General features: G+C 40.6%; 1 protein-coding gene across 32 annotated transcripts in view; it reads left to right on the top strand.

The window, feature by feature from the left end:
* SOX5 (SRY-box transcription factor 5) overlaps positions 1–14,474 on the top strand; it is a 732,238-nt gene that overhangs the window by 93,378 nt on the left and 624,386 nt on the right. The gene's annotated exons all lie outside the window — the stretch shown is intronic.

A 14,474-nucleotide genomic window follows, 5' to 3' on the forward strand; every position in this document is an offset into this window, starting at 1 on the left:
AGAATTGCAAATTTGTTTATAAATACAACTATTTTGCAGCATGCTGTTGCTGTTACTCATTCCTTTTGCTTACATAGCAATTGACAGTTCATGATGTTTGTGTCTGATGCATAGAAGCAAAATATTTCTTTTTTCTTTTATGTAAGATGTTGTACAGTGGAGTCCTGTCCTCATCTATGTGTAGTGTAGCCTGTATACAGCGTAGTAATGTAAGAGTAATCATTGTAGAGGGAGTACTGGCTTTGAGAGCAGACATTATCTGATGCGTCGCATGGTGGCTACCTTTCTGTCTTAGTTGCTTGTGTTACTATTGCATGTATGGGACAGGGAAAATGAAAGAAAGGCAGCAGGTACGAGTCTTAGATCCAGGCTTCCCTTCAGCTTTGTGCTGAAGTTTTTTTTCTTATCTCCCTTGAATCTTCCTCCCTTGTTCTCTTGTATTCTCTCTCCTCCCCAGCTCTTGCTGCAGCCCTGCTGAACCTTTTCCTCCTTGCTGTACCCTCAAAGCTCTAGCATAAAGCCCAAACTGATATATACATCAAAGATTATTAGCTTGCTCTCTGCCACATGCTTATGACACACTGTTGGTCCACCTCACTAGCTGGACATCAGCATCTGAGACCACTAAGAACAATTTTTTTCCTCATTGAAAATCAATGCAACAGGAAGACAACACTCAAAAACCCGAGATGTTAAAATACCACTTTCATATACTTTATATGCTGTATATAAGCCTAACTTCTGGATTTTCGTGTGTTCTCATGAACACAATTTACATTTGAGCAAATGCAAATTCATTTCCACTTCTGATACTCTGGAAGCTGCTTCTGGAAAGTGAATAGAACGTGCCCTTTAGTCCCATCGCTGTTCAGGCCCCAGTGCTGCACGTACGACACCTGGATCTCCTGAGCATTTGGCAGTTCTGCTCTGCCTGTTTTTCTTTTCAATAATCTAAATTCATATTGTAAAATGTGCAATAGCGCAATGAACATGGTTTTTGTTATTGTTATTAGGCTTATGGTGTGGAAAATAAATAACTTGCTTCCTACTGTTTAGTGAAATTTCTAGGAAATTCCTAGCAGATTTATTTAATAGTTGCAATAGGTAGCATTATCTTTCTAAATTATTTTAAACAGTCTTTCTTCAATGAACAGCTGTTTAAATCGGAACTAGGGAACATAGAAAATGAATGTCATACATTAGCTGGACTCAACAAGGGATGGTAAGAGGAGAGTTTCCTGTTCCTGTATTAATCTCTGTGCCTTCATGACAGCAGTATCTGGCCTAAAAGAGGACCTCTGTACCAGGTTTCAATTCAAGACTTCTTAGGTGCTCTGTTACTGTTATTAATAATTATACTACAGAAGCAGTGGTTTGAATGGATAGATTTAAAAGCATTTTGCTGGGTTGTCTACTGTGTTGTTATTCTGTTTTATGGAGGGAAAAGTTTTGGGTTTTTACTTCTGATTCCATTCATCAGAGAAAAGCCAGACTTTCCAGTTAGCCGATACTGTTGTACACTTCGTTCTCTTGGCATTGTTTCTGTCCTTTGTCCAAAATCACCTGCATAGTATTTCTGTCCATCCAGTGTTAAAAAGCCTACTGTCAGAGCCCTCATGCATGGTGGGGTTTTAAACACAATAGATTCTGATTTCCTTTTTATTAGCCCTGGTTCTCAGCCTCTATAGTTCAGAGTCTTTAACTTTGCAACAGTAAAATTCAGTGCTTTAAAAAAGGAAGCTGAGGTTTTCATATGATCACAAGCATTGAGACTCTAAGGAAAGCACCAGGTATTCCAAGACAATAGAAAAACTTCATGGGTATTTGTAACGTTGGAACTTCTGGAACACATGATTAAAAGCGGCTACAAAGACTCTCAGGTTGTGTGTTCCTCCCACACAGAAGATCTTTCACCTTGTGGTGTTTCACGGGGTGAATAATATCCAAAGAAGAAAGGTGAGACTATGCCTCTTAGATCCCTGTTCTCCATATGGTAGAGTTGGAAGTGGAGGAATATTGAGAACAATGAACTGCATTTAGTGAAGAGAACACCATCAGACTGTTCTTTCTGCTTAGGTAAAATTATCAGGGGAGTAATTTTCCCCAAAATTTAATTGGAGAGTTGCAACTTTGTACAAATTTCTGTACGGGGCATTGCTCAGTTGCTTTCACAACCCCTGAAGACCTATGGTTTTAAAGGATTATTCCTCGTCAGTGCTCTAAAACTGGCCCCTTCCACTGGTCTTTGCTTTGATGCATGTACCATAAAGAGGTCGGGAAGCAGAGACCTTTCTCTCCTACTTCCCAGTTTCCTTCCTTACAAGAGCCGCAGAAATCTGCCGTGCTCAGCCAGCAGGACTCTTCACCTCCCAGTGTGGACGAAGCAGCGTCTATATTCTGGGGTTTGTTACCAGGTCTCTGATGTGACTCTACATAGTTTTCTCTGCTGTTTTTTTTCTGTGTGCATCCAAGTTTCTCCTAAGAATTAAACCCAGATTACCCCCCACCCCTTCTCTGGTGGTCACTGGTAAAGCTTGAAGTCATGCTAGGGCTCCCCATTCTTGCCAGGCACTTTCTTTACCTCTGTTGTGTCTCATCCTCAGCCCAATGAGCAAGATATACAAATGCCTGCCTGTTATTTGTTTCGGAGTTTAGAACCCCAGACTTACTTTTCACCATTTTCTCACTTTTGCCAGTTTTGCAACAGTGGCACTTGTTCTGATCTTACAGATTTGTCTTAGCACTGAAACCATTTCGTAATGATGGGTGAAAAAGGAAAGACAAGAGTTTAGAGCCACATTCATTCATCTGTGTTATTTTAATGCTAAATCTCAATGATAAATACTAGTGTTATATTACTGCTGAATAGAATATAAGTCCTGTTTTGAAGATCAGTTTATTTTATTGAGTAGAGAGGATGAGAGCCTTGTCGAAAAGGGTAAAAGATGAGGAGCCTGGTAGGTATGTCCATTTTAAATGTGTGCCGTGTGTGCTGACGGTGACTTGGTTCACACAGAATATTTGCAGTCAAGTCAAAAATAGAACTCATAACTTGCATGCTTGTGCTTCCTCAGTCCAGTCCCTTCAGAAACAAATCTCCATGTTACTTTAAAAGAACAGAACTGAAACATGACCGCTGGAGTTTGCATCGGTTGCCCAGTGATCTGGAATGAAAGTCGGGAGGAAGGCAATGGACAAAAATTGGGACAATATATTGGGAGAATTATGCAGATGTCATGAGTGCTATATATGCCCTGCTGTGTAGTACTTTGGTCTTTATGGGTGTCAGTCCAGCATGTCCTTTAAGTACTGGATTAATACAAATACATATATACAGTCTATATATATAGTGCTAGTACAGTGATAAAGTATTACTCTAGTTCACCAGGACTAGGGATTTTATGTAGTAAATAAACTGCAGACAATTGCAATCTTGGTTGCATCTGGCTTGTTTCCTAAATATTAATACTAATACTACACTGGGAAAGTAAAACAATTTAAAAGAAGTAGTTGGGAAATCTGTACAGGTGTAAAAGTTAAGCATATGGCAGAGCGAGATTGCCAATGAAAATGACAGATGATTAACATTCATTAAAACTTTCAATTAACACCTTGAAAAAATCCATAAAATAATACCTCATGTAAATAATGTGTGATCTCTCTAAGCATTCTTCTAATTGTTTTTGAGGGAAGGAAGAAGAGAGAGAAGAGTGGAAATGTATTCCAAAAGTACTTACCACAGAGATTTTTTTGGTTTGTCTTGGAGTTCAGTGGTCTAGTGATGAATAAATCAAGTTTGAGCTGTCAGTATGGGAAAAGATTTGGCCTGGATAAAAGTCAGTCCCTTATGTTCCCAAAGATGAGCAAAGATTTTCTTATCCATATTTTTATTGTGAGAGAGAACCCGTGAGAAACTGCAGAGCAATGTGGAAGATGCTTTGATCAGTTAGCTAATTTCAGAGATTAGTACATGACAGTAGTCGCCATCCTGCCCATGTCATTCCACATTGCTCTTGGCTTCAGCGGGAACTCTCCACGTTATGGAGAATTCTAGGTCTGTGCCTTTTCTTGTTGCTGCATACACATGAACTAAGTAAGAAAGATTTGTCTCATCTAAATAAATGTTCTGACAGTAAATTAAAAATTCAACATTAACAGCTGACCTAGATGTCAGTACTTACCCTGTTTCCCCAAAAATAAGATCTACCCTGAAAATAAACCCTAACATGACTTTTCAGGAATTTTGAAGATGCTCAAAATATAAGCCCTACTCCAAAAATAAGCCCTAGTTACAGTTCATTTAAAAAGTCATTTAAAACAGTGTTCAGGCAGCTATACCTGTAAAAAAGTAAGCATCTTTTGGAGCAAAAATTAATACCAACCCTGTCTTATTTTGGGGGAAACAGGGTAATGCCAGCTGTGAATTGTACTGAAAAAAGCTTCCAAAATCAGTCATGCCCTGGCTGCTTTGACCCAAAGAATTGTTTTTGGAGGGAAAGAAGTATCTTGGTCTTGTAACAGCAGGTGTGTGGTTTCAACAATGCAACTAAATTCATGTGAACATTACCTATGGATTCTTTGACCTGTGGGATTTGACTGGTTTATTTCAGAAAGCGTCCGCGGACACTGCCACCTGCAGTTTTTGTTCTCTTTCTCTTTACTGAGTGCGTCCGTGGTCCTTGCTAGACTTAAGTGTCGCAGAACTCTGGGGTTATGGGCATCTAGACTTCAGACTTAATTTCCTCTACTCCACTCCTGTTTGAAGTTCTCATGTTTGTTCCTTCATCGTCTTTATCTCCTCTTCATAATTGGGTCCAATCAAGGTATTTTAAAATGTAAACCCCCTTTTGCTTCTTTCTGAAATCACTATTTTGTACATTTAGGGGGTGTGTCTGTATGTCGTCATGTTTTCACACTTAGTGTCTTAGGGTTACTGTTTGTTTGATGTAGCTGAGGACTCATGAAGAGGATGTTATGGCTAGCAAAAAATACTATAAATAGCTTCATTTGAAGAGGTATCTGCTTTTGTCATCGTGGGAGGGATGGAGGCATAAATAAGAAGGCCTCTGTCTAAAATACAAATTACAATGCTCACTACCTACTTGGGCCACTGGTTTAAACATGTGGTTAACAGTTATTTTTTCCTGTTTTATACTTGGCTGTCACTGTGTTCCTCTTACCACCACCTGTAGTTATTGACTAGACTTTGCCATATCAAGACTGCAGCTCCCTCCACACCCAGCTGCATTTGCCTATCAGCGTGGGCTGCACCAGGCCAGGCCCTGGCCCTGACACCAGCCTGCGTGGGCTGGCGTGGGTCCATTACGCTTGGGCTAACGCCCTATGCATTGAACTAGCCACCTTGGTCTTGCACAGCTGTCTTGGGCACTTGTGGTGTCCCTGGGATGGTTTTGTGGCATGTTTTGCATTCTGGCAATTCAAAATGCTGGAAATACTGAGCAGATAGCGTGGCAGAGTGGTGGTACGGGATGATTTTTCTATAACATTGGATTGTGTGTTTCATGTTTGGAGTTGTTAGTTTGTGTGCATTAGAGGACGAGAGATCTGCCAGAAAGGCTGAAGGAGCTAAATTTGGCATTACACATAGACATACTCTTTGTGTAGCATGCATGAACTCTCCTGTCAGGCTGTTTCCCCTTGGAGGGTTCTCAGTTTATTCCAGAAGAGAGTGAAGGAGAAAACCTTTATTATTATTATTATTATTATTATTATTATTATTATTATTACTACTACTACTAATATTATCATTATTATTATAATCATCCTTATCAATAACAATATAAAGACAAATATATAAACATACAAATATATGATATAAATAATATATAAACAATAATAATTAATAATTTTTATTTTTAAATTTCAGTGTGGGCAATCAGGGCACCTCGGTACAGGAGCAGAATTGGAAGCGAACTAAATAAACTACATGCGCACACCTTCCCTTCCAGCTGAAGGCTAAATGAGGAAGCTGGGTTGGAGAAACAGCATCAATATAAGCATACTTGCAAAGGGCCTTGATCTCTCCATTTGGTTCTGGGGACCACCCCCATGAAATAGCATGCAGATGATGGGGTACAAATAAATGAAGCTATAATTAGAAGCAACAGGAGGGAAAAGAAAAATCTGACAGTCTGCTATGTTTTTTGCATTTGACTGCTCTTGGATTGCTATTTTCAAAAGTGATCCACAGTGGCATCTCTTGGCTTCCAGGAAGGCAATGGGAATTTTATAGCTGACGTCAATGGGAGCAGAATGAGACTGATGTTAAGTGTTTTTTTTATAACCTTGTCCCTAGTGTACACTCTATTTAGTTGTTTTCCTTGATATTTTTGTGGGTGTTACACAGATCAAGAGGGAGAAAATAGTACTTAAGAAAGACGAGTTGTGATTGCGAAACCACAAAACTGTCAGAGAGGCTCTGGGGGGCAGCTGTGGGACTTGGGACCGCTGTTAGTTAATGTCACAGACTTGACTAGATTTTAATATGACACTTTTATTTTGAGCACCTTTCCTTCCCAAAGAAAATCATCAGCAAAGTCCACCCTTTCTGACAAAAGAAAACCCAGAACAGTTCTATTAGCAAGCTCATGATTTTATACAAATAAGAAGAGTTTGGCACTTTGGACTCCAGCTTGTGTTGCCCACCTGGAACCTGTCACCACTCATAAGTTCATGCATTTGGCATGGCATGTAGGAATGACACATGTTTTCCTACAGCATTTTGACAGGCTGATCCATGGTGAGACCTTTACACTGTGATGTCTACCCTCCCTTGATCTGTGTCTGACACTCGCTAATGTAAATGGCCAATACACGTGTGTGTAGAAGGGCTGTATAGACCTAAGACTTGCTTATCCTGTCACTGAAGCTAATCTCTTTCACTCTGCTAAGGTCAAGGTTGAAAGATGACTCCAAAGAGCAAAGAAAAGGAGGACAGGTTTGAAAATGTATACAGGGAGAGCACACAAAATATGCCACTGTTAATGCTGATTTGTAGTCTCTTCTTTTCTCTATTGCCATCCTTTTTTCTTTCCCTATTGCAGGTTATTCATTAAGTATTTCTTAAAATACAAGGTAAAAATAACTTGTCTAACAGCTCAAGTGCTGATTTTTGGCTTAGACAGTAGGTGGTGGATTTAAATGTGGAGAATTCATATTCAGACCAGTTGCCTGAAGGTCGGATCAGAAGTTACTTCTGCAAACTTCATCCTCCTGACAGTATGTATTCTCACATACTGCAATAGAGTGGTGTCCTCATGGTATGTGGGGAAAAAATTGTGGTATGTGGGACAAAAAACTGATTAGGCTGATCAGACTTTGCCCCATCTCCGGGGGGCTGCTTTTTAGGTCAATCAGGAGAAATCTGTGTGGAATGTAATGGCATTTGTTGAGCAATCAAAAACTTACCCTTGAGCCTACAAACTGCTCTTGTGGTAGTTAACAGAACAACAACAAAAAAAAACCAACCCCAAAACAACAAAAAAAACCCATAACCTGTGTTGCTTTCTTTCCTCTCTTTAAGCAGGGAGTAATAGATGTTTGACACTGACAGGAATCTGTTGTAATGTAGTTATGTTGCTGTTTTTAATTGAGTGATTTAAAAAATCGTGTGAGGGATAAGTTAGAGCAGGGGTGTCAAACTCATTCTCACCAGGGATCACATCAGCCTCACTGTTGCTTTCAAAGAGCTGAATGTAATTTTAGAACTGTATAAATGTAGGAGTAGTTATGTTTTTTTTTTCAAATTATAAATGCAGTGTAACATATAGGAAGAAACCAAGCCTTGCACTGAAAGCATTGATTTATGTTCTGTGTATTTCTTTGGGTTTTATTCTTTTAACAATGCCAGCCAAAACAAACTCTCTCTTTGCCTCAGTTTCTTCTTCTAGTCAAAAGAAATAAGGTTTCTGTGTGTAGGTTTATCGCCTTTGCATTTACTCTGGAAACCTTATGTGAAAAGAGCACTAAAATTATGATTTAGTGCAGTAGATTTGTAAAAGTGGACTCTTTAAGATAGCATTTAAGTGTGTAAGATGAGATAACTTCCTGCTCCAGAGCTCATTTAATCATATGTATGAACTCCTGACATAAGAGTGGCAGAAGTCTTGACAGCTGTACTGCGAAGACGACAGCAATTTCAAACCTCTGCAGCCGCTCAGATGAGCATTTCTGTTTACCTGTGGTGGGTTTTTCTTCAAATGAAATATGTGTTCATTAAAGCCCTGGTCATATAAATTGTTCTTCAAGAGGAGGATCTTTCCTGGTACTCTCGTAGCAGCATGGAAGTCGATGAGGCTTTGCTTGCAGCGGTCTATACATATGTCTGGCACGACTTTGGCCTAAGTTCTCTGGCTCATGATCTGAGGAAAAAAAAGGTTCACCCTTCAATTGTGAAGAGGCTGTTTTTTCTGCTGTTGTATGTATAAAGCCTGAAATTGTGTTTGGTGTTTCATTTGTTTGGAGCATGTCATCTGAGTTTAGCACAGCGTTTGCTGTCAATGTTGCAAAGCCAAAGCTCTTGTAAAGATTTTAAATTGTCTGATAATATTTAATCAGTTCATAGACTGTGCGTGCTTGAATAGCAAGCACTCCTGAAGAGCTTGCACCTTTAAAAAAAAAAAGTGAAGTACACTGATAATATTGCAGAGTGTAGAGAGGTTTAAAATTATTGGAGCACTTAATTTTTTCTGTAATTGCTTCAATTTGAAGGGAACTAGGCAAAATACCAAGCTGAAAATGAGTTGCATTAATTGAAAAATTCATCAGTCAGAAAGTAGGATTTAAACCAAAATGCCCAATTAAAACAAAACAAAACAAAAACGCACTAAAAATGTGGGAGCTAAAGCCTTAAAGTGATGGGGCTCATATTCTTCTGTGTTGGCTGTTTACTTTAGAGGATATTAGAATAGCTTTGCACATTCATTTCACTGAAAACTGAAGAGGAGTTAAGGTGGAGTCTGTGGCCTATTTCTCAGAAGGGAAAGCGCTGCATAGGGAAACCCTGACTCCTTGCGATGCTCCACAGTGGATAACAATCAAATGTGAGGATAAGATCAGCTAAAGGTTAAAATCTTTTTATAGCAAGCTGACAATAAGATAAAATATTTAACAGCACTGTGGATACCTTACAGTAGGTAAAGAGCTTTTTTGGTACTTCATAATTACATTTGATAATGATTTAATAAGCCTTATTAAAAAAAACCAAACAAACTTGTATCACTTGAAAGGTGCCACACAAACTGAAGCAAAAATGAGGCACGTTACTGCAGTTCAGGGCTGTTTTTGAATTTTCAAGTCAATAAGTTTAAAAAAAAAAAAAGCTAATAGTCTCTTTTTCTGGTCTGTCTTAAATTTAGCATAAGCACTGATTGTTAGTTAACAAGGGAGAGCTAAAAAGAATTTTTTTCAAAAGTGGATGAAATACCAGTGTGCGTATTATACAGCACTGGAACTTACTAGGTCCAAACAAGACCTGACCACATATGGTTCCAGTGTATTACATGGTAGATTTTCATATACCAGGTTTTACTGGGTTTAACAGCACTGATGTAGTCAAGCAAAGATAGGCACCCAGCTTCCAGTATGTAAGTAGTTATCTTTGCATCTGTGGGACAGCACATGGACTGGAACTTGGTTATGGACTTGCATATCTTTCTGAATCTTGTTCACCCTTTCTTTGCCACCATGCAGAATATTCAGAACATTTAGAATATTCAGAGAAGGGCAACAAAGCTGATGAGGGGCCTGGAGCACAAGTCTGATGAGGTGCGGCTGAGGGGACTGGGGCTGTTTAGCCTGGAGAAAAGGAGGCTGAGGGGAGACCTCATTGCTGTCTACAACTCCCTGAAAGGAGGTTGTAACATGGAGGGTGTTGGTCTCTTCTCCCAAGCAGCAAGTGATAGGATGAGAGGAAATGGACTCAAGTTGCGTGAGGGAAGGTTTAGATTGGATATTAGGAAAAAAATCTTCATGGAAAGGGTCGTCAGGCATTGGAACAGGCTGCCCAGGGAAGTGGTGGAGTCACCATCCCTGGGCGTGTTTAAAGGACCCATAGATGAGGTTCTTGGGGACATGGTTTAGTGCCAGTGTTAGGTTAACAGTTGGACTTGATGACCTTGAGGGTCTCTTCCAACAAAAATGATTCTATGATTGTGTGATTTCCTCATACTGTGCTGTGGTAGAATGTGGACAACTGCTCTGCTTTCCCATTTTACCTTTGCACCATGTAGATGGTTGTGATACACAGGGGTGTAGCAAGTAGTGGAAAATGTCCAGGAGAAGGCAGTTGGTGCACACTCTGTTCTGTGGAGATCCTGAGAGCGTTTGGTGTGCTGGTCACCACTGGGTTGCTATGAGGGCACTGCCACTTGCATTTGGTCCGAGATCCCCATGGTGGCAGATGGCTTCACGGTAACACCGGCAACAACAATTTCCTTGTCTCAGATCACCCCTTGCGTAGCTGCAGGATTGTGTGCTGGTTGTTCCTAGATGGCATGTAAAGAAAGGTCACAGGGAAGTTCTGATGCTGTTGATCTTTTTGTCGTCTCTCATACAAAAACATGTTTGGGCCGGAATGCATCACCAGTGGGTAAGCAGTGTGCAAACTCATTTTTCAGTTAAGCCATAAGTGGGGAAAAACAATGCACTTCCTTTTTATTTAAAGTCTAATAATTTAATGTCTACTTTCAAAGGTCTGTACTCCTTTTGTTCATACAGGAAAATGCTGTGTTTTGTGTGTGGCCCTGGGCTGGACTCCACAGCCTGTTCCAAAATGGCAAAAAAGATTTGAGGGAAGGAAACCTGCATCCAAGTCCCTGTATTTCTTAGCTGAGGAACAATAATCTGACCTGCAGCGAAAGTAGTGTTACTTGGCTTGAATGCAAAGTGATGTCTACCTCACAATTTAATAACAGGGGAAAAAATATTTGTAGCCATGGCCTCCACCCTTTTTTCACTGGGAGGTGCCAGGGGATGCCCAGTGGTGGCTGTGGTGGTAGGAAGAGCAGTGGGACTGGAAGCAAGCAGTATGTGTGGGACACATGTCAGAGCAGCAGATGAAGGGGACACGCCTTGGTTGATAAAACCAAGGAGGCTGGAAGAGTTGTAGCCATCTCCTCACAGCTTCTTTGCTCTTCATCCTTCTTGTTGTGGGAGGACTTGAGCTGTGTGCTTCATGCAGAGGCCAGTGATGCTGGAGCAAGTTGGTTGGAGGTGGGCAATGATGGAACTTATGGGGTCAGTTTTTACTTGTGCTCATCCAAAAGTGCATGTTGCTTTACAATTGATGCCATTGTGTTCAGATGAGTTCAATATGGGCTCTCAGACCACAGGCCCAATTTGTGAGGCAAGTTAAAGGAAAACACTTGTAGCTCAGAAAATAGTGTGTGGTCAGGCATATTATTATTTTCAAAATATTTTGCCTTATTTACTTAGGGATGATTACAGATAATCAAAATTTTGTAGCATTTCTCCAAGGAAAGGCATGAAAGATCAGATTTTTGAAGGAACTTGAGCGTTACTCCTGTCAGGGCTGGAAAAACTTCCATGGACATTATGGACACTATGTGCGAGTTTCTATCACACCTGTTTAGATGTCTCTGTCTCCACGCCTAACCAGTGCACGCCTCATTGTGCCTTCTGTGGTGTCCCCTTCTTGTACCACATGTACCTCAAGTTTTCCTTATTCTGATCTTTTGTCTGAGGTCTAGCCTGCTACAGATACTATACAACTATTGATCTGAACTGATAGATTATTTCTACCGTTTACATGTGGTTTTTTTCCCAGAAATGTGCACAATAAGTATTCATAATTTAAAATTCTAAAGTACTTGATTACCACTTCAGATGACCCAATTGCATGCTAGATTTTTACTTCTGATACTCTGCTTGCATTCTTCTCACCTCTTTTTCATTCCCTCTCTTACTGCTGGTAATATAAATCTTCTTCAGGAGCACAGATGTTCTGCAAGTTGCTGTGCTGGAAGTTAATACTTTAAATAGTCACAGTTTGGAGTTTTTTCCCCCCCTTTCTCACCTGCACTTAATCCTGTCTTCAGTGGAGAATGAAAAGAAGTGAGAGGAACAGCAGTGCTGGTTAGCTACGTTGCAATTCCACTGCATTTTGATTAGCCTTAGGCTCAGTTTGCCTGGGTTTGTAATCCACTCATCAAGGTGGATACAAACTCAGAGAAATGAAACCCCAACTGTGTTTTTGGAAGGGATTTTGTTCTTCTCTTTTTGTATTGGAAACCACATTCACACCATTAAGCAGTGATGATGGGAGAGGGGAGAAGAGAAGCTGCTCCCTTTTGAAACTGTGTGCATATTTTTTAGATTAATTTTTATTCTTCCATTGCTCTGTGTCTGGTAGCATAGAAAAGAGTTGCTTTTTTAAACAATATGCTTTTTTAAAAAATAAAGGTTATTATTTTTTACTTCTTAATGAATGTTACTTGATTTTAAGAATTACAGAGCTGGTTTATGGGATCTCTTGTTTTCCCTCCTGCGTTATGTCTCTGTAACTTATCTGTGAACACTTGTGAACTTTCCCTAGGATTATACCTCTTCTGGAAGTATTTTGGTGCAAATAGAATAGTGGGTCACAAGCACTTCTGTCATTAATCCTCTGTTACCCTGCATTAGCATATACAGTGCATTATGTTTCTTGGTTTTAATAATCCACTTTTTGTTGACTTCTTGATGCTCATAGAATAACAGAATATTTTAGGGACCTATGGAGAGCTTGTGGCTCAACCCTATGCTGAAAACAAGCCCAGCTTTGAAGTTAGATCCTATTTTGAAGTTAAATTATGTTGCTTGGGTCATCAGTCATGCCAAGCACCGCTGAGGATTAGGCACCAGACAGAATCATAGAATGTCCTGAGCTGGAAGGGACCCAGAAGGATCACAGAATCACAGAATGTTTGGCATTGGAAGGGACCTCAGAAGATCATCTAGTCCAATCCCCCTGCCGGAGCAGGAACACCTAGATGAGGTTACACAGGAACATGTCCAGGTGGGTTTTGAATGTCTCCAGAGTAGGAGACTCCACAACCCCCCTGGACAGCCTGTTCCAGTGCTCTGGCACCCTTACTGAGAAGAAGTTTCTTCTCAATTTTAAGTGGAACCTCTTGTGTTCCAGTTTGAACCCATTACCCCTTGTCCTACCATTGGTTGTCACTGAGAAGAGCCTGGATCATCAAGTCCAATTCATATCCCTGCACAGGACAACCCCACAGTTCACACCATGTGTCTGAGGGCCTTGTCCAGTCTCTTCTTGAACACTGTCAGGCTTGGGGCCGTGACACCTCCCTGGGGAGCCTGTTCCAGTGCTGCACCACCCGCTGGGGGAAGAACTTTTTCCTAATGTCCCACCTAAACCTCCCCTGGCACATCTTCCTGCCATTCCCTCGGGTTCTGTCATTGATCACTAAGTGCGAAGTTGTACGATTGTACTGATTATCTCCACACAGCCTGGCCGTTTGAGCTCCATCACACACACCTCAGGCGGGCACCCTGAAGCAGAGCTCCCCAGTTGCCAGAGACGCACTGGCATACTCACTCCCTGCTTGCTGTGGGGACTCGGGGGCCAAGGGCTTCCTGCCTCTGGTCTCACAAGCCCTCTGTGGCTGATGGGGAGTGGTACCAGGCTCTGCTGGAGCGACTTGGTCGGGTAGAGACTCCACAGCTGAAAGGTACAGTCTAACTTACTTGTAGGCGGAGACTTTATTTTGAATTCAAATGTGAGTGTTTTCAGCCACACATGCATTAATATTTTCGAGCCCTGCCAAGCTCTTTTAGCTAGTTTCTCAAGTTAATTATATGTTGCAGAGTGCCTGGATCTTTTTATATTTCTTGAAAAAGTGTTTTAATTTTAAATATATTGTATGCCATTTAACTGTGTGTCTTGCGTTAAGGAAAGAGGTAAATGTGAGCAAATGATCTCCACACCATTTACCATTTTGCATTAATGCCCTCTATGAACCACACAGTATGTTTTTTCAGGATGACATGTAAAGGTATCCCACACTTCTGATTATGGGAGAAAGAGGAAAGAGATTGTTTCTAGTTTGTCTGTTTTAAGACAGAACAATCAGAATTAGCACTACTGGCAAACATTGTTCTTAAAATAGGGGGCTCAGTCCATAGAGGATTTGATGGGAAGTTCTTCTAATTCTTTTATTTCGGCAAGCTACAAACTTGTAACAGGAGTCCTTTTTCCAGCCTTTTCAATGAATGCTGAATGCCTGTGGACGACTTCAAAGTGTCTGTGAATGGTAGCTGGGAAAAGCAAGTGGTTCTCAATAGGCTTGAATTTGTTGTCCAGGGGTCTCAGTTTTTACTTGGAAGCTGTAAGGTTTCTACAAAGTAATGAAGGTCATAACATCTCTTGCTAGCTACTAATCTGTGTTAGAATCAATGGACTAAAAGTGAATGACTCAAAGTGTACCTGT

This window comes from Columba livia, chromosome 1 (genome assembly GCF_036013475.1).
Source record: "Columba livia isolate bColLiv1 breed racing homer chromosome 1, bColLiv1.pat.W.v2, whole genome shotgun sequence".
Lineage (NCBI taxonomy): Eukaryota > Metazoa > Chordata > Aves > Columbiformes > Columbidae > Columba > Columba livia.